Below are 20,372 nucleotides of genomic sequence, written 5' to 3' on the forward strand. Positions count from 1 at the left end.
ATTTGACAAATCCCCATATGTGTCTGGTAAAAATAGACGCAATGTCTTTTAACTGGTTGGCATACACAGACAAACTACTTTTACTTGATTACACACCATTTGGCCTACAGATCTCTCTAAATGCCCTTAGTGATTTTGCTAATAAGAATAATCTCAAAGTACAGAGAGAGAAAAGCAAAATAATGGTGTTTGCAAAGAATCTAGTTTGCCCAAACATATATAAATGGACTTTCGATTACGCACCTGTAGAACAAGTGGAGTCGTACAAATACCCGGGTCTATATGTAGACCATAGGATTAACTGGGATTCCCACTGGCTTGAACTAAAAGGCAAATGTCTAAAGGTAGTAAACACCATAAGTTGCTTCATTGGCAAAAATATGGGCTAGTCTGTCAAGACCATTATATTATTATACACAGCAAGAGTTAAACCCATATTAATTTTTGGTGTTGAGATCTGGGGACACAATTTCTTTCATGAACTACAGAAGTTTGGGCATGTATCTTGCCTAAACTGATTTGCCTCCCCAAATGTGTCTCAGGTGAGTATATCTTGTTGGAGTTTGAATTCAATGGTTTTATTTTTGATGTCAACTATGGAAATACAATGTGTTGTGAAAAGTTGTCGCTATTGGATATTAACAACATAGCGGTGCAGTTCATAGTTGCATTCAAGAATATTGATAACTATACGAAAATGGGTACATTTGGTAAAATCCTGACCATAAACAAAAGATCGAGCGAGAAATATTAGAATACCTATTTAACATCGCAAAAAGAAGTGTAAATAAAGCAGCACTGTGGCTAATATTGTGCCATTGGGCACTCTCAGTAATAGTGGAACGTTTTTACAGTACCGTATGGATTGCATATCCACTACAGCCTATTTTCAATCATTTCCTTGCCCAATGATTATAAGTCAATATATTTTGTTGAAATTTAATTTCTGTGAAACGTTGGAAACTAAAGGGGCATTAATATGTATACCACGATGGCTAAAATGGTGTTGTCTCTGTGTAGAGTTAAAAATGGAAACGTTCTATCATTTGTTTATTGAGTGTGAAAGTCTAAATCAAATTAGAGAAAGTTATATGAAATCATATGACAAGCAGTTCAATGACATGGATAAGCTTTGGAATATTGTAATGGAAGGAAAGGATATTAATTTTATATATTTTTAAGCAGTTTTTATTGGAAATCTATTCACATTTTAAATGATTTATCTGAAGGTGTATTTTAAGTGTTATTGTATTGTAATTAGACAGACATGGCATATTTTGCAGTTAAGATATCAAAGTAACATGTTTTAATTAGTGTTTTTCTTAATTTGATGTGTTTAATGTTGTTGTTGTTGTGTATTACATGTGTACATGTTTATTGTTGTGTTTGATATTGTATATACAAACCATATGGTTGAATGTATATTATGAAAAAAATATATAATCAAATGTATTTTTGGCAAATTGAAACCATTGAGAATTCAATACCGTAGACCTCTTATTAGGACTGGCTTCTGCTCGACTATAGAGGCGCTGAAGTTTTATAAATATTTTTAAAGAGCATCATATAGAATTTGCAGTGGCCCGATATGTTCACAGGGCTTGGTTACTTAGGATGAAGCTATTGGACAAGAGCAATGATGATGAGGACTTCAATCTCATTACCTGAATTTTAACGAAGCTGTGAGTTTACTCTCCTCATGTTTTTTATTATGTGCTTCAGCAAAATGTTCATAATTGTTTTGCATTATAGGGTACGAGCTTGATAACATTTTGGTTTTGAAGATGCATGATGGTTTTATGCTAATGTTTACTCTTTTTGCAAGTTTGCTTTCCATTTACTTTATGGTTTTATTCTGAATAAAGTAAAAGATTGATATGTGCTAGGCAATCCTTTGAGGTAAGAACATCTTGCTTCAATGAAGGCGTTAATGTCCGCTTCTATGTGTGAAGTGGAATACTGGAATGCGTAAGAGCTGCTTCCACAAATCATGCTGTCTGCAGTCTAGATGCTAGTTTATTTCCTTTGCTCTGCAAATAATCAGTTCTGTGTGCTTTAGTATACATCAGCCAAAGTAGAGGATTAACCTCTTTAATGTTATAACACATCTGACAAAGTTGTTTAGATATCATTGGTTTCCCTTTAGAATATTTAAAACAATGTTGTACCCACCTTTGTAGGTCAAGGTTGTATCCCCTGACTATGCATGCAGAACAAGAGACAGTAAGTGTGGGCTTGTTTAGAAAAATATGCTGGAGCACCATTAGACGATCTTGGTATGTGTGCTGATGTGTCTCCCAAGTGTTTTCTTTGGTGTCTAAGTGGTTTATTTTGGTGTCTGTAATAATAAAGACATTATTTATGTTTGGAATGACCCTTAGCAGAAGGACATGCCACTGGGTAAGTCAATTTGTCCTAATGGCTGGAATTCCTAGCTATCATAATAAAACCTTGAGCAAACATCCAGAGTGGAATGCGTAGTATTGCTACTTCGCTTCCAGTTGTAAGGGCCACTCAAGAACACACATTGGCTTCAACACTAGTTTGTAATCAGGACATTTCTGAGCAGTACTTAATTGAAGCCATCTAAAGTGTAGTGATCTAGCGTTCAAGATACTTGAGCGTATTCAGGTGTATAGATCTGTTGGCTGCAGGATCCCTTCAGTATTGCAATATAGAGTGTATTGTTGTTAAGTTTTTCTTTTCTGGAACAAACATTTGTTCTGGTATTTTGTAAACATGTGAACAATATCCTATTTTATTGGTTTCAGCATAGTTGTAAACTGTGCATGTAAAAGCATTTTGACCAGAAGAAATGATACTTCTAAATCCTTATCCTGTTACTGTCTGGAAAAGGAGTGGTTTGACTCATTTGATGGTAAATACGTTTTTTGGATTTGTATTTTCTGGTTTCGAATTTGATAGAAGGAAAATTAGGTTTCACTAATGCCTGAAGTGGTTTCATCAATAATGCATGGATAGTCACATAAGTACCTCTGCAGTTGAACAAGCCAGTAATTCTTGAAGCTGTCTGAGTGTGCAAGGGTTTTGTAAGTGTTCACATTTTTCTAGAAATTGTTAGGAGAGACCCCTCCACTCATCTGACACTTAAAAGCCTAAAAACGTACCCTGCTATTTTTAATCAAATTTATGTATAACCTTTTGAAACCAATGTCTCTATGTTTAAATCCACTTTTTCTGGGTGGTCTTTAAGGGCCTCATTACGACCCCGGCAGTAAGTACCGGTCATTACCGGCATGGCGGAAGTACCGTGTCTGTGCTGGCAATAGACCGCAAAAAGCAACCTATTATGAGTACGCGGGCAAGAGCTTTGCGCCATGCCGGTAATGACCCCACCGCCATGCCATAAAAGGGCGAAAAATCCCCCTTTCCGACATCGTCTGTAGTGCAACTATCTCCTCCGGCATCCAAGCCATCGGCATTAGCGGTGACTGCTAATAGGGGTCACCTCTAATAGCGTTAACCGCTATTAGCGGTAACCGCAAATAAGCAGAACCGGAAGTAGCGTCATCCCAGAGGAATGGGAAAGAGCACAGTGGCCATCTTTAAAAACACAATCCATTGCCATCCACCACAACCAGGAGCCATCTGACCCCCAGAACTCTGCCACACCTCCAACACCACCTGCTGCATCTCACCATGCCGAAAGCTGTCAAGAAAACCACTGATCGCCTGCGCAAGGAGCCCTTCTCCCGAGAGGAGTTACCATGCTGGCAGAGACGCTGCAGGAACATGCAGATGTGGTGTTTTCCAAAGACATGACCCGTGCTGCAGTGCAGCGCAAAAAAACAAATATGGGTGGAGGTCGCCCAGAAAGTCAGTGCCGTTGGCATCACACCCCGCACTCCCAAAGACTGCCGTGAGCGATGGGATGATCTGCGTTTACGCGTGCAGCGCATCCTCTCCGCCAACCGCAACCTGGGGATGGTGACAGGCAGAGGTGCGGAGTCCCCCATCAAATTACAACCATGGGAGGAGATATGCGCCACCACCATAGGGACAGAGGCAATTCAGAGTCGGGGACATGGAGTGAGGAGCCCCGTCATCAGCCGATGCAGGTAGGTGTCCCAAATGATACAATGCTAATACCACCACGATGATGTCCACCTGAACTGACAGTGCAATGATGTAGAGCAGGGTCCACCAGAAACATGAGTACAAGACTGCCTACAGGCAGGGCAGAGCATCACCTTGTCCACATGCAGAATGCACCCGATATGTGTCAGGCCAGACGCCTCCATGCATCACCCACCCAAAAGCCAAGCAACCCATATGCAACTCCCCCAATGTCAATCATCTGCCATTCCATATGAATGCAGCCACCCCAATGCATGCCCGATGCCTGTAGACCCATCACTAACCCTCTCCCTCTATTGGTCCCCCACAGGCACGCATTCAGACAGTGGTGAGGAGGACATCAGGGAGGAAGATGCCACACCACGTAAGAAGGCCAGGGCCGAGGAGGGAGAACACCGCCCCTCCACTTCAAGGGGTATAGGCCAACCGGCACCACAGCGGAAGGCCAAGAAAACACCACAGGCCACAGCACCAATGTGCACTACGGCACCCACTACAGCACCCACAACAGCCACCAGCACCCAGCGACAGAAGGGACTGTATCGCTTGCCAGCAGCACAGTGGGTGAGACAGCTACCACAGCAGCGCTTACTGACAATGAGGAAGATGGTCAGCTGCATGTTGCAACTTCCGCCACAGGCCCCCTACTTTCCCCACAACTATCCCCATGCAGCATGCACGACAGCAGCATACACGGGCTGTCTCCGGTTCTTTCATGGCCTGCAACTCCCAGCACCACGCCAACTGTGCCCGAGGAACATTGCATGTCAGGAACCCCTCCAACATCCACCGCAGCCCCAACCAGCCAAGAGGGGATCCGGGATATTCAAAGGCGCCAGGAGGACCTCACAGGCCTGTTGACGCAGCATATAACAGAATGTGGGAGGGCAAGGGATGACATTCGGGAATGTGCTGCATCCTTGAAAACGGCTATCGAGTCATCCTCGAAGGACATTTGTGCCGAATTGGCAGCAGCCGGCTCGTCCTCTCTGAAATGGTTGCAGCAATGCAGGCCATGCATCCACCACAGTTGCCCGAACAACCTGGAACATCTTCGACTGCTAGTTCAACCAGGACCAGCCCCATGCGTAGGTCTCGCAGGAACCTGCGCAGATCAGACAGGGGGGCACCTGGTGCTGGAAGAGGGGGAGGGCAGTAGGTACAGCTATGCATAGTGGTGCCATGTGGACTACTGGTGCACGCTACTGCACACCATGTGTGGGGAAGTCAAGGGGGGGGAGAGGGTGTGTGGGGGAGTTGAGGGGGGAGGTGGAGAGGGTGTGTGTGGGGGAGTTGAGGGGAGAGGGGGGAGATGGTGTGTGTGGGGGAGTTGAGGGGGTAGGGGGAGAGGGTGTGTGGGGTGGAGGGCTTGTTCACTTTGTTATAATTCTTTAATCCACATTTTGGTAACTCATGATTCACATGTGTGGACATTGCTTATTGCGTACGTGTGCTTTATTGGTGAACAGTCTACAGTGTCCATGTCCCTGACACACCAAGTGCCCCGAGTGCCACCTCCATGTCACACTCCCCGTCCATGTGTGCTAGAAACATTGGTTAATCAGAGTCTGACGCATGGCATGTCCCTCCTGTGCATCGCTGCCTCCCTGAGGTGCTGCCCCATCCCCACCCTCCTCATCCTCATCGTCAGGTGGTTGGAGTTCAGCGTCAGGAGGCAGGGGCACATTCCGTCTGATGCACATATTGTGTAGCATGACACATGCCATGACAATCTTGGCCACCTTCTCATGGCGGTACAGGAGTGCCCCACCAGACCTGCTGAGGCAGTGAAACCGTGCCAAATGTCTGCTCAATCACTACACGGGTACGTGTATGTGCACGATTGTAGTCCTCCTCATGCCTGTTCTGTGGGTTCCGGACTGGGGTAAGGAGCCACCTCTTCAAGGGATAGCCTGCATCACCTGCATGTGGGCAACAATGTATATGTGTAAGTCATCACATCATATGGGACCTCTAGCATTGACACCATAGCATGCATTGATTTCCTGATTGCAACCACATTCCCATGCATGAATGGAAACACACGATGTGACTGCTATGTGTGTATTCCTCTTATGGACTGGTGTGCGTGCCATCAACTAGTGGGCGCAGGGAGGTCCAGTTCCTTGTGAGTGCTCATGCACTGTGTTCGTCCACGCCGGTTGTTGCTATGATCTGGCTGATGTCCAGTAATGTGTGTGCTTTCACCTTGGCACCGTTGATGTCAGCCTCATGATGATCACACTACGCACAACAAATGGTGGCATGCACTTTTGTTGGACCTCTGTGTCAGTGTAGTGGTGTATTAATGTATTTTGCCCTCATGTGACTCCTTTGTACGCAGTAATGTGGGACTGTCCTTTCAGTTGGTGGTATTTGGTGCTGTTTATTGGCCATAGTAATTGCTTGTAGCTGCATTGTGTTGAGGGGGATACGGTCTGATTAAGTACAGTGCACATGTAGATGGCTATGGAATGGTTGTCACACTGCATCATTTACATGGTAGGGCAGCTTTCATCTTGCATTATGTGGTCAGGTGTCAGGTCCAGTCTGGCCTGCTTTGGGGTATGAGCATGGTCCATTCTCTCAGGCACTCACAGCCAGGTGAAGTATGCACCCCCCCCCCATCTCAGCTAGGTGAAGTATGCATCTCTCCCCTCCCATCTCAGCCAGGTGAAGTATGCATCTCTCCCCCCATCTCAGCCAGGTGAAGTATGCATCCCCCCCATCTCAGCCAGGTGAAGTATCCATCTCCAGGTGAAGTATGCATCTCCCCCCCATCTCAGCCAGGTGAAGTATGCATCCCTCCCGCCCATCCCAGCCAGGTGAAGTATGCATCTCTCCCCCCCATCTCAGCCAGGTGAAGTATGCATCTCTCCCCCCCATCTCAGCCAGATGAAGTATGCATCTCTCCCCCCATCTCAGCCAGGTGAAGTATGCACCTCCCCCCCCATCTCAGCCAGGTGAAGTATGCATCTCTCCCCCCCATCTCAGCCAGGTGAAGTATGCATCTCTCCCCCCCATCTCAGCCAGGTGAAGTATGCATCTCCCCCCCCAACTCAGCCAGGTGAAGTATGCATCTCTACCCCAATCACCTACCCACATCGCATTTCCATGAGCCTAACATGCGACTCACCGAGAAGCCAGGATCTCTGCCCTGCATGTCGCTCCATGTAGCGTGGTATCGTGGAGTTCCACAGGACCATTGAATCATAGGTTGATCCGGGGTATCGGGCACAGCAATGTGTGATGATCTTGTTTGAGTCACATACCATTTGCATGCTGATGGAGTGGTATATCTTACAGTTGCGGTACACTACCTCGATGGCATGTGGGACCACCAATTACACATGGGGGCAGTCCATGGTACCTATGCAATTTGGGATGCCTGCCAGTGCATGGAAGCCAATTTTGGTGTCGGAAATCTCCTGGGCTGTCCGTGGTAGGGATATGTGGTCGCTTGTGTGCTTCAGGAGGGCATCAAGCACTTGATTCAGCGTACGTGAGAATAATGGTTGTGATATGCCATGCATGTGCCCCACTGTGTGCTGGAAGGTGCCTGTGGCCAGGAAATGGAGCACAGACAGTACCTTCAGTAGGGGTGGGATGGCGGTGCCTGATTCAATCTGGCTGACAATGTCGTCATGTATCATATCCACAATGGTGATGATGGTGTCCCGGTCCAGAAGGTACAAGGTGTGGATCTGCTCAGGGGTTAGGTTGAATGGGCTGGCTCTGATGCGAGGGATTGGGGGCTGCCTGCGTGGTGCCACTGGCTGCACTGGTGGGGCATGCTGGCCCTGCCTCGCCCTCCTTCTCCTCCTGCATCTCCTCTGTTCTGCCGGTTGTTGTTGTTGTTCTTGCAGCAGTTCCACTGCAATCATGTCCTCCAGCCCCAGCATTTCTAGTAGTATTGGAATCATTGTGGAGTGTGACTGGGTGTGGGAAGGGGTGGGGTGTGCTCCTTTTGTGCTGGCCCAGTCTGTATTGCCTCCACCTGTGCTGATTGTGTGCACCTGTGGCAGTTGGGAACACAGCACATGGCCCTTTACGGGTGGTCCGCCATGCCGGAATTAGCTCCATGCTGGTAAGGTACTTTTCGGGCTTCAGTAGGGCGTTATTTGCATGTCCGTCTGACTTGTGATGATCCCCTGTTTGCGCCATGCCGGTATTGGCGGGATGGTCGCGTGCCCACGCTCCTGGCGCTATTAGCGGCACCTTTAATTACGGTGCTGCTAATAGCGGGTTGGCGTGTCCCAATCGGCCGGAGCGGTAAGCGATGCTGGTAATCCTTTACCAGCATCGTTATTCACTTACCGCCCGGTTGGTAATGAGGCCCACAATCTTCATCAGTACGATATATGTCATCTATGTTTTGCCAACAATTTGGAATGTTTTCTAGTAAGCTGTATTCTACTTGAGAATGTTCCTGTGCTGTTTTTCTAGCCCCAAGGAATTCCTTTTGAAATAAGGTTAATGGAATGTAGTTAAAATTCTCTGGGTCTAAATGCTGGGTAAGAACCTATTGCCCAAATATAATACTGGTTTGTTTTTACACTTCTGGATGTTACTTAACAGTCCAGAGCTGCAACAATGTTGAACTTCATCAGTGTGTGTGTGTGTGTGTGCAGTTTTCTGTAGTCTAAAAGCAAATGATAAGAAACATCTGGTTTGGCAATTCGAAGCCTGGGCATATTGTATGGACCTACCTGTTATATTAGGACTCTGTGGTCTACCAAATAATCTACTATCTCTTTCATGTAACAGATATCTTGTGCTTTAATAGGGTATGTTCCTTAGAAATAGGTGTTTAGAAGCTGGAATTGGGTGTGTGCACTGATTGTGTTTTTTTAATTCAAAGTAAACTTACACAATTATAAATTAGATAACAACAAAACAAAGAAAATAGAAAAGAAAAAGGAAAGAAGAAAGAAAGATAAAAACAAGCTTTGCCGCGGGAGACTCTGCTTCATTGCCGCTTTGAAAAACTCTTGGGAAGCACTACGACGTCCAGAAGGCTCTGCAGCTCAGATTTAGAGGTGGACCTATTTAAGAGAAGCTGCGCGCGCACCGCCCGCGCGCACCCACCAAGTCCCCAGAAGTCCCGCTTTGCCGCGGGAGACTCTGCTTCATTGCCGCTTTGAAAAACTCTTAGGAAGCACTAGGACGTCCAGAAGGTGATTACCTTTGTTGACATTTTCATCTGCACATTCAGTGCCAACAAACTTTCTAATACGACGTCTCTTTCTTCATATAGGCTCTGCAGCTCAGATTTAGAGGCGGACCTATTTAAGAGAAGCTGTGCGCGCACCGCGCGCACGCGCCCAGCAAGTCCCCAGAAGTACCGCTTTGCCACTTCGCCGCGGCGCCGTGGGGCCCGTGGGTACTTGCTTGGTTATTATTATTATTATTATTATTATTATTATTATTATTATTATTTTTTTTTTTTTTTTTAAGTCAATTGTAGAATTTTTCCCACCCTCAAAACCGGTATGCCCAAGGGTTTATTGATTGATCTTGGGGTAACTACACCGAAGGACTCACAGAAATTGCTTGCAAATTCTACTTCAACCCCAAAAACTTTGCGCTTTAAGCGCGCTGTCAATCTTACCCTGAAGATACCGAGCTCTCCAGACATACGTAAGTTTTGCAAAGAAACTCAACCCTGTACTCTTGAGGCCTCCGTAGTCGAGTGTCATACGCTAGCGTCTGACGCCATTTCTCGTGAGGCACTATTGAAAAAAATGAACATTTTGTCCCGTCAAGCCCTTGCACATCCTATGAGTCATACATCCTTCCCACAAGCCCAAATCTCTGCAGCTACGAACCCTGACTAGCATTTCCCTCTTGGCGCCTCGGCAGCCAAATGTCGGGTTGATCAGAATGCCATCACTGACTGTAGCATTCTTGAAAACGTGCCTCCCACTGCCGAGCTTCTCCATAACCTTTCGCCTACAGCGCCACATACATCAGACGTTGCAATAATTGATCTTAATCCGTCCAATTCTGCATTTTCTCCCCAACTCTTGTCCGACAATCTATCCAAATCTCCTATCATGTTCTCGACTTGTGGCTCTTCCATCTCAAAGATTTACTTTTGTGCCCCCACTCCTCGAAGAACAGCAGTCCCTACTTAAATCGCCAATGCTGTTCTGAGCACATCTCCTGCCATCAGTTGTATTCAACTCTCACCTCCAGAATGTTCATGTAAAAAGCAAACCCCTAAAATTGTACCCCCGTTAGCGAACCACATTGAATGCAATTCGGCTCTCTCACAGTTTGCCCTAAATGCTCTCCATGTCACTCTTACAACTTTAACCAAGTTGTATTATACTTTGGAAGCAAAGTTGCAAACCCACACGGTGTTGCTGGAAAAAATAAATGCATGGAAAACCTAGTGGTCTCTTGAGCATCCAAAACCAGTCTTGCCCACTTCCCTGAATACATTTCCACCTGGCCCACATTCATTGAATTCAAACTTCGTGGCCCCTCGATCTGACCATGTTCGCTCTGACTCACATGCCAAACCTGATGTTTGCCCTCCAGATCTTGAATGTTTATTAATTTCTTCTGTTACTATCCTCCAAGCCCTAGAGGAACTACCGGATCAGGCATTGCCCTTTATTGAACAAATTATCCGTCCTTCTGAAGCGTCAGTTGAGTTTGTGTGTCCTGCTACGGGTCTGAACATCGATCCAAACGCAATCTCTGCTCAAAACAAATGCTTGAAAATAGATCAGATTTCCTCTTGTCTTCCCAAACAAAAGCAAAAACGTCTTCCAACAAAAATCAATTTGACACCCGACCCACTACCAAATGTGTGGCAAAAGAATCAAAGTCTGCTTAAACCCCAAGTGTAGCAGACTTCCCCCATGAAAGAAACGTACACCATTTTCTCCAAAGATAAGAACAACCACCCCAGTGCTGTCAAACTTCAGAAAAATGTCTCTGGAAAGAACAAAATTAATACTGCCAAATCTAAAACTTTCATAAAAAACTTGAACTTGCCCAAACAAACCATACGCAATGCTGCACGATCTGTTACAAATAAATATCTTGCAATGAAACAAGCAAAAGCGTTAAGTACTGAGACAGCTTTGCCTCAACCTCCTACATCCTATGCTCCTTTAGATCAACTAGTAGAGATTGCCACACAGCAACTTGAGCCCACATTTAACAAATCCCCCACTGCAAAAGTTGTAATGATAGAGGCCCCAAGTGACAGAATCAGTTTTGATTCAAATTTAAACCATGATGCAGCACATCGAGACGAGATTAAGAAAGCAGTTGACGTCTATATGTCCTCTATATCATATGGGCCAATCGTTCCCAAATCTGCTAGTAGTACTACACTTTCAAATATGCCTCAAACGATGCATAATAGTCTCCCTGATGCCTCATCCCAAAGACTCATAAATACTGTGTCCCATCCCCTTGTTGTTAATTCTGAACCGGCTGTCACTCCAGACCCATATGCGCAACTAGTGAAAATGGCCCCGGAAATGATTGGCATGCTACAGTCGCTTACCAAATCGAGACAAACAACTGTTGTTTCTCGTGTGAATCCAACCAATTTTCCCCCTTCCCACTCAAACCCTTTACCTCGAAAATCCATAGGCAAACCCCCAGCCAATTACTCGCTATTACTAGCATGCAAACCCAGTCCTTCTCCACAATACATCTTGAACCGAAGTTCCCTCCTGGCCATTTTTTCGGACATTCGTTCACTTGAAGACATTGGTTCATCTGACATCACATTGGTAGAATTGGCACCTCAGCAAAACACCAACTCTGTCAGAATGTGGATTCATTCGCGAGCCATCCAGAATTTAATCTGGATGGCCAGAGATTAATTATTTTCTTTGGGTTTTGTCCTCTCAATCGATACCCTCAATATGTTAGCTCTGAACCAAACCAATCACTCATCAGTCAATTTTCAGCACGCCCCTCATGGGCATCCTACTAATCAGGCCTTAACTCCAAGTGCCTCTCATCATTCTTTAGGCCTGCAATCACATTAGCTAGCCTCAGAGACCAACAAACAGATTATATCGCTTGTTAGTTGGAACACTAGAGGCTTTTCACACTTGATCAACAACAATAACAATAACCTTATGTCTCATCATATACTTCTACTTCAAGAAACGTGGATGACTTCAGTGCCACCGTGGGACAACCATCAAGTTTTGTTAAATCCAGATCAACGTGGGATCTCTGGAAGACCAACCTCTGGCCTTCTAACAGTAATCAAGATGGGATGTGGTATGGCCGCTCAAGAATGGTGCTGCCCAAATCAGTATCTTCAAATGATTAGACTTTCCTGTTACATAAATCACTATGCTTTGATCAATGTATATTGGAATGTGGCTGATGTATCGGATGGTTGTTTCTTCAAGGCTTTCATAGATCTTCTTAATTTGGTGGCCCTCGATCCCCTAGTATCTAATATAATTGTTGCAGGGGATCTAAATTTAGATTGCTTCATCCCGCGTGCCTCCAGTAAACTTAGATTATCCAAATGAATGGCTCTGGATGATAATTATGATCTAATTATGCTCAATGGAGCTTTTCCAACCGATACACCTCCTAGGTTCACTTGGAAGAGAGGATGCAGTATGTCCATAATTGACTACATTTTTGTGAATGCTTCAATGTTTTCCAGCATGGACCACTTTCAAGTGATCCCAAATCAGAACAGTGATCACAACCAATTAGTTGTAAAATGGACGATTCAGTCCCCATGCATCAAACTCGTTGAAAATCACGCTCATCGAAATTTAACACTCAACAATGGAGGCAATCATCTCTGATGGTCCCCCAGTTCCTTGTGTGAGCTAAATTGAGTCCTGGAAACTAGGAACGAGTCTGATGTCATTCACTATTCCAATTTGTTACAATATTTCCAGCATTCCAAAATGTTTAAACCCCAGGGGGCTTCAATGACTTCAGGCCCTAGACTTCACGTTTTCAATTCACAAGTACAACTACTAAAAGCTCACGCAAAGGCCTCGAAACGTCAGGCCATGTATGCTCCCGCAGCTGACCATGCATCCATCCTAAGATCCATTAAGACGAGGCACAAAAATGCCATTAAAGCTCTGAAAATCCAGATGTACCAACATGACGGGGAAGACATGCTTTCTTCCTTTCAAACTAAATCTGCTATTGGTGTGTGGTCCCTACTAAATAAATCTACTTGTCTTCCACAAGTTGTTTTGCAATCCAATCCGGTATCTGAATTAGAGTGGATTAAGCATTTCACAGCGTTGTATGCCTGTCCGTTTCACCCTCCTAGCTTGATAGCATTTGATACATGGAGCTCTTTCCATCTAATCTTTGACTTAGATGACACTACATTTTTTATCTCAAAAATTAGCAACTCAGGTGCTTGTGGCCCAGACGGTCTCTCAAATCATATGTTCAAAATGCATCCTGAACAATGGGCCGTGATTCTCCACAAGATCTTCACCACCATTAACACCACACAGTCGTTACCTCCCTCCTGGACACACTCAATAATAGTCCCCATTCATAAAAAAGGGGACCGTTCTGTTCCGGCCAGCTATAGGCCCATAGCGTTATTAGACGCACCCGGTAAAATCTTTGCTAGAATTGTTCTTAGGGACTTCAATTCCTGGACCCTACGTAACAATCTAAGGGACCCTTTTCAGGCGGGTTTTGTTGCCGGCCTTGGAACTTGTCCCAATCTTCTAACTCTTAACACTCTCAGATCTAAATATGCGGACAAGAACCAAGCGTTATACTTAGCATATATAGACTTCAAAGCAGCATTTGATTCCATCGATAGAGCACTCTTACAACAAAAACTTATTTTCCACAAGTGTCCCATCTCACTTTTAACTCTAGTAATGCTGCTCCATACTAACACAACGGTACAGATCAGATTATCCATGGCAGGAAAACTCTCATCCATTATTTCGACTCAGAGAGGTCTTAAGCAGGGATGCATTCTTGCGTCCTCCATATTCAACTTTTTTCTGTTCGATCTTGGAATTAGTCTACAAGCTACTAATAGTGACTCCCCCAAACTTGGGTCCCACACCATAACTCATTTGGTCTATGCGGATAATCTGATCCTCATTTCACAGACGCCCTCCGGGCTACAAAAGTTATTGGATTGCTTGGCTACTTATGTCTCAAGCAACAATCTCACAATTAACACCCATAAAACACAAACCATGATATGTAAGCCCCATGGTAAATCAAAGGCAAAGCGCCATTGTTGGCACCTACACAACGCCCCTCTGTCCCAAGACTCCTTCTACAAATATCTTGGGGTCATCATCCAGGCCTCCGTCTCCTCACAGGAGTGGGAAGGGGACATACAATTGAAACTCTGTATGTTAATTACCCAGGCAAAAGTTTTAAAGAAGAAATATGGTAAATTCACGCTCAAACATATTCTTCTTTTTTACCAACAAAAGGTAATTCCCGCCTTGTGTTATGGCTCGGAAACCAAGCTGCTTATGAAATCCAGCTGGTGGAAAATTCTAGAGGCACGCTTTTGGAAACAGATTCTTCAGCTGCCATAGTGTATGCCTCTACCGCTGATACGGCACGAATTAGGAATTCCCTCCCTGAAATCACACAATGAATGGAGGATGTGTGCTCTATTTAGAAAATGTATATTAGGTCTCACATCTGACGGACTCCTCGGCATTCTAGCACAACATCTTTTAGCTCAGAATCATGCTTTCACTAAGAGTTGGTGCAATAGTGTATTCCATATTCTAGCCGACGCTTCCATTACTCTAGATTTAATTATACAGAATCCAAGCCGAGCTAAAAAAAATTCTATTTATGACTGGACAAAAACTCACAGTCTATGTTTGAAGTACAAATATTTTGACACTCGTGTCTTTGCTACCAAAGCTTTGTACACAACAAAACTTTATCTTTTGAAATGTCTGAGTTCACACATTAGACAACAATTTCTCAGTTTCCGTTTAAACCTGTGGCCAACTGCGGATTTGTTGGCAAAAATAAATCTATTTCCAAAAGATCAGGCTCATTGTCACTTTTGCCTAGACAAATCACAAAGAGAGACCTTGGAACATTGCATTTTATTTTGTCCAATGCTCACTAGCCAAAGGATAACCTATTTCACAAAATGCAGCTTAAGTAAATATAAATTTATGTCAATGGACACCATTTGGTCCTATATAACCAATAACCCAGACTTGGGAATGAGAGTGGCGATTGTTCATTACTTAGAGGCCATCTTTCCCAGAATTTATTCTGAAGGTTAAATTTAAGTATCTTAAGATGACCACCTCTCAGTGTATTTCTATTTGTGACTTCATTTATTTGCTTTTGAGCTTTTATCAATCTTTTATCAATCTTGTTCCAACTCTCCCAGTGAAATATGTAGTCCAATTATTTTTGTAAATTGCATTGTTGTGTAAACTGTAAACAATTTTGTATTGCTTCACTTGTATATAACGAAAGGAAAATAAATTTGAAAGGATGATGATATTATCCATATCAAATAAAAACATTAAAAAAAATAAAAAAAATAAGCTTATATAAATACATATATTAAAGAAAATGCAATTATATATGATTCATTTATCAATCAATACACATGTCCTTACTCTCAGAAATCAATTATTGTTGGATAAACTACTAGAAACAGCTTTAATTAATGATTCTTGATTTCTATTAAAACATTTCAACCAGAATTTACTAGTAGATAAAAATCCAATATCGTGTCTGAGCCAAGAAAAATATATTTACCTCAAGAGTTGTAAACGAGGACACAAGCGCTCCAATGTTTCCAATTTGGTATTATCTTTGCATACTCTACAGCATCAAGCCTCTCTCAGATTTTTAAGACTTGCCCCAAGATCTTGTAAGAAGGAAATAAATTAAATTACAGTCTGAGAAATAAACTACACCATGATTTTTTTCGAAAATGCTTCTAAATATTTTGGTAAAGAGTTTAGATATCTTTCTACAGGAGATACATATTTTAAAAGGTTATACTTAGTGAGGTTATCTCTTGTCAAAGGGGAATCCATTTGCCATAACTTCTGCTATACATGATTTGGATTGCATGTAAGGCAGTCAGATCTTACATTAATAGAACTCAATAAATCAGTGCAACATTTGTTCCAACTATTAATTTCATGTAAGTTCTCACTTTCCATTAGAAAATTAAGGTTACAATGTAATTATGTTTTGGGACGATCAAATATTTTGCAATTAAGAATCAAGATTTTTGAGTTTACCATAGTCTGCAGCGACACAAGCCTAATTCATAACATATGACAGTTATGGAAACCCCATTTGGCAAATGAGGAACTCGCCTCAAAAATAGCCCTTCCTGTCTCAGCCATAAGGATGTATTTTTCATATTTAATAGCTCTGCTCCATAAGCAATACATGGTACTACTTTAGAGTTATAATACTTTATTATGGACAGGAACAAAAAATGTCCATATTTGTATAGAATTTTTTCACATGGGTTGCAAAGTGCAAGATTGTTGATCAGGCCTTATCTTACGATCTTTTACAGTGCATCCTCTCATGGATTAGAAACCCTAAGTATGTCAGATGGTCAACAACGTCAAGGTTGACCTTATTCAATCTCCAGGTGAAGCACTTATTTTTTCTATATCGTTACATAACTATGATCTTTGATTTTTGGAATTATTTTCCAGATCATTTCTTTTAATAAAGATTCCAAGGCATAATGCGATAGAAGTTGAAATGAGCAAAACAAAATCATCATTATAAGCCAACAATTGTCAAGAAAATGATCGAAGAGAGGAGGAAAACACATTTGTCTTTCCCAAATCTTCTCCAAGATCAGAATTAAGGAGGTTTAACAGGGCTGTCTCTAGGACCCAGCCTTGTCATAAAAGTCATAAAAGTCCTAATACCCAAGGACTCTAAGGCCTCTGCCATAGAGGCTCATTTGAATTGAGGTATTTAAATGTAGATGACTGAAGATACTAATGAATTAATCTGGACACCCCCACCTTAGAAGCTTCTCCCAGAGTAGATTTCGATTCCACAAATCAATTGCAATTGCTTAATCAATGAAGGCTATAAATACGGGTTGAATTTGCAACTTAATATTGTTTTTAAGCAAGGATAGCAAAAAGCCATTTTAAAAGGTGCCAAGACGTTTCATAAAACCAGACAGATGTTCATCAATTCTACTGCTGTCAAGCATCCACTCATCTAGGTGTTTCAGAAGGATAAATAAAAGCATCTTACTAGAGACATCCAGAAGGGCTATGGGCCAATAGCTTGAATGAGGATTGGTTGAAGTTCATTTGTGTTTCCAAAATAAATGGTACTTCCACTGGGCCTGCCATGGCCCACTCGGACATTACAGGACACGCAGTGATCGACGAACATGTACGATCCTTGTTTGTGTGTTGCGTACAATCAATCTGCTGCTGATTTATTAGGGGAGGCAATCGTGGAGCCAAGTATGTGTCAACCATCTGTTTTTGTTCTGCCAGCGCTACTTGGTTTTGTGCACCATCCAACGCGTCCGAGACCCCATCAGAGAACATGACAGATTTCTGGACAGGTTTAGTCGGGGCTGATATGTTTCAGATACACTCTTTTTGTTGTATAAGGTGGACTATCATCAAGAGGAGAATGGGAGATAACTGGTGTGACTGTTAATTATATTCATCCACTGCTATTACTGAGTCTTCAAGTTCTTTCAAATGAGATTTGCCATGTTCTTCAAGACTCTTAGACACTGGACAGTTGTCTTTTAACCATTTGACTAGATCGTCAAACTGGGAAGTTTGTTTGGTTAACCTGGCGTCCAGGGTCTCAAACAATTTGACTAGACTCAAGATTGTAGTGTTAATTGCTACTAGGGCAGCTTGTAACATAGATATGTGATTTGAGTGTTCCACATTATAGGCCGGTCTGTGAGCTCTTGGAGTTGGATGTACAAAAGATTGGAGAATAGAATGGGCCTCCTCCAAGGTGGAGTTCAGTTCAATCGATTGTGAATTATAAGAAGCTCTCTTGTCCATAATGGGGATTGGAGATTCACATTGGCTGGCATAGATAGAAATGCCAGTGGAGTCTTGCCTCAATACTGGAAATGAGATTGGTGATAAATGGCAACCTGATGTAGGGGGTGTGCCATGTCCCTTGACTGAATCAAGAATTGTGTTATCTGATAAAGATTGGTGGTGTATCCGCTCACAAGAAGTCAAAGACCGTTTACAAAATGATTTAGTCATATGCATACTAGGTGATCTCGGCATATTCGTCAAGTCCAGAGGGGGCAGTCTCAGAGGGCTGTTAATTAGCATGGTTGCTTGCATTGGGGCTACTGGTTTCATAGTGCCAATTATGTTATGTGAATGAGTAGAAAAAACCAGAGTGATGGTAATAGCAGAGTGGTAAGTCTGTAAATAGGCTGCAGGGCCCTTTGGGCTTGGCAGTCGCATGGCAGGCATATCAGAATTGAGTGAGTAAGCAGAGAAAGCCATCTCCCGTGCTTGACTACGGATGGGGGGGCCTAGAGAAAATCACTGACCTTGGCACTCGCTTCTGGCCGTATTTGGCCAGATGATAATACAGAAAGTGCTCTCGCAGCCTCATGGCTTCCACCGCAAAGTGGGTGCTTTAACGGTGCTTCCACGAGTTTGCGTGTGCTGTGTGCAGGCACACTCGTAATGTAGTGGAAGTTGCCGCGTAAGCAGGGGGCGGGCCAGCAAGGCACCTGTAAGGCAATGTAAAGAGAAAATAAGGAGCTTGTATACAGGACTTGCAAAGTTGCAAAGTTGCAAAAGTTGGCTGATAGTGGATGGGGTCAGCACAGCACACTACAGGACAAAGTCACCTTAGTAGCTGAGGTCTGTGGCAACAACAGTGAAAACTGCAATAAATCTGACAAGTCCAAGCAGATTCCGGGACAGCAGAGTAGCTTGCGGCGAAGCGGGTGCTTTAACGGTGCTTCCACGAGTGCGCACGCGCTATGCACAGGCGCACTCGTAATGTAGTGGAAGTTGCCGTGTAAGCAGGGGGCAAGCCAGCAAGGCACATTGGTAGCTGAAGTCCGTGGCAACAAAAGTGAAAACTGCAATAAATCCGACAAGCAGAGTTCCGGACAGCAGAGTAGCTTGCAGCAAACAGGTGCTTTAACGATGCTTCCACGAGGGCACCCAATTTCCCCCAATTTCCCAATTGTTGCATCTCAATTCTCTTTTTTTCCTTTTACAGCCTCATCATATACATGCTCACGAATAGGGATATTGGTTTCCAATGCCCAACGAGAACCATTTACTGTTTGATTTGCGACATGAATGAAGAAACCAGAAACCATACAGGGTACAAAGGAAATGTATGATGACAAGATAAGGTCTTCACAAACCCTTCAAGTCTTTCATTAAATCTATTTACAATGTTTGGTCCCCATATTAGTTGATGATTCCTTTTTGACCAACAGAAAGTCAATACCCTATTCGCACAGCTCTGGACTTTATACTTTGAGCTCCAAACTAAAGAGGATAGCTGAATGATCACTCACATTTTTAAATAAAAGATTCAGTTGCAAATACTTGATCTATGGTTGATGATTTCGATTCACGATGCCAAGAGGGTTTATATGGAATATCACCCTGTGTGGCCAAGTGCAAAGACCAAGTGCAGTCAGCTGAGCGGCAACCCTGTTCAGAGCTACCTGCCTGTGCGTAGACTGTTTTTCTTGATTGGAGCTACAGCCATTGGAAAGACCACCACACTGTGATTTGCACTTAAGGATCAGGTGGGTGAGCATGCAGACACGTGTAAATACCAGGGGCAGTCAGAAGTCTGCATTGCTGTGGTGCGATGGTCAGGACACTGAATTACATGAGTAATAAGGCAAAAGTATCATCTATACCCGTGTAACCAGTCTCTGTTGCTGTGTGTTGACTGGCAGCTGCTTTTTCCCATCTGATGGCCTATGTGACAAATCCCAGGATGTCACCCCTGCTTCCCTGGGGGGAGCCCCTTCACATGGGCCCAGGGAGGTGAGGCTACAACCTGATAGTCCCACTTGGGGTGGTACTCAGTGGGAGGATATCATGGGAAGTGAAACCCCTTATGGGACCAGTGACGACTATTGTGTGAGAACGTGGAATGTACATCCTCCACCCCAACCTCCCTCATCCTCCTACCCTACACAAAACTCTTTATTTCCCAACACTTCCATATGTTTTGTACAGTGGAAGACCACATCCTCATGAGATATACTGAGATGAGGAAGAGAAGGAACTAGCCATATG

The sequence above is a fragment of the Ambystoma mexicanum genome, chromosome 8 (assembly GCF_040938575.1).
Source record: "Ambystoma mexicanum isolate Mex_15411 chromosome 8, UKY_AmexF1_1, whole genome shotgun sequence".
In the NCBI taxonomy this organism is placed as follows: domain Eukaryota; kingdom Metazoa; phylum Chordata; class Amphibia; order Caudata; family Ambystomatidae; genus Ambystoma; species Ambystoma mexicanum.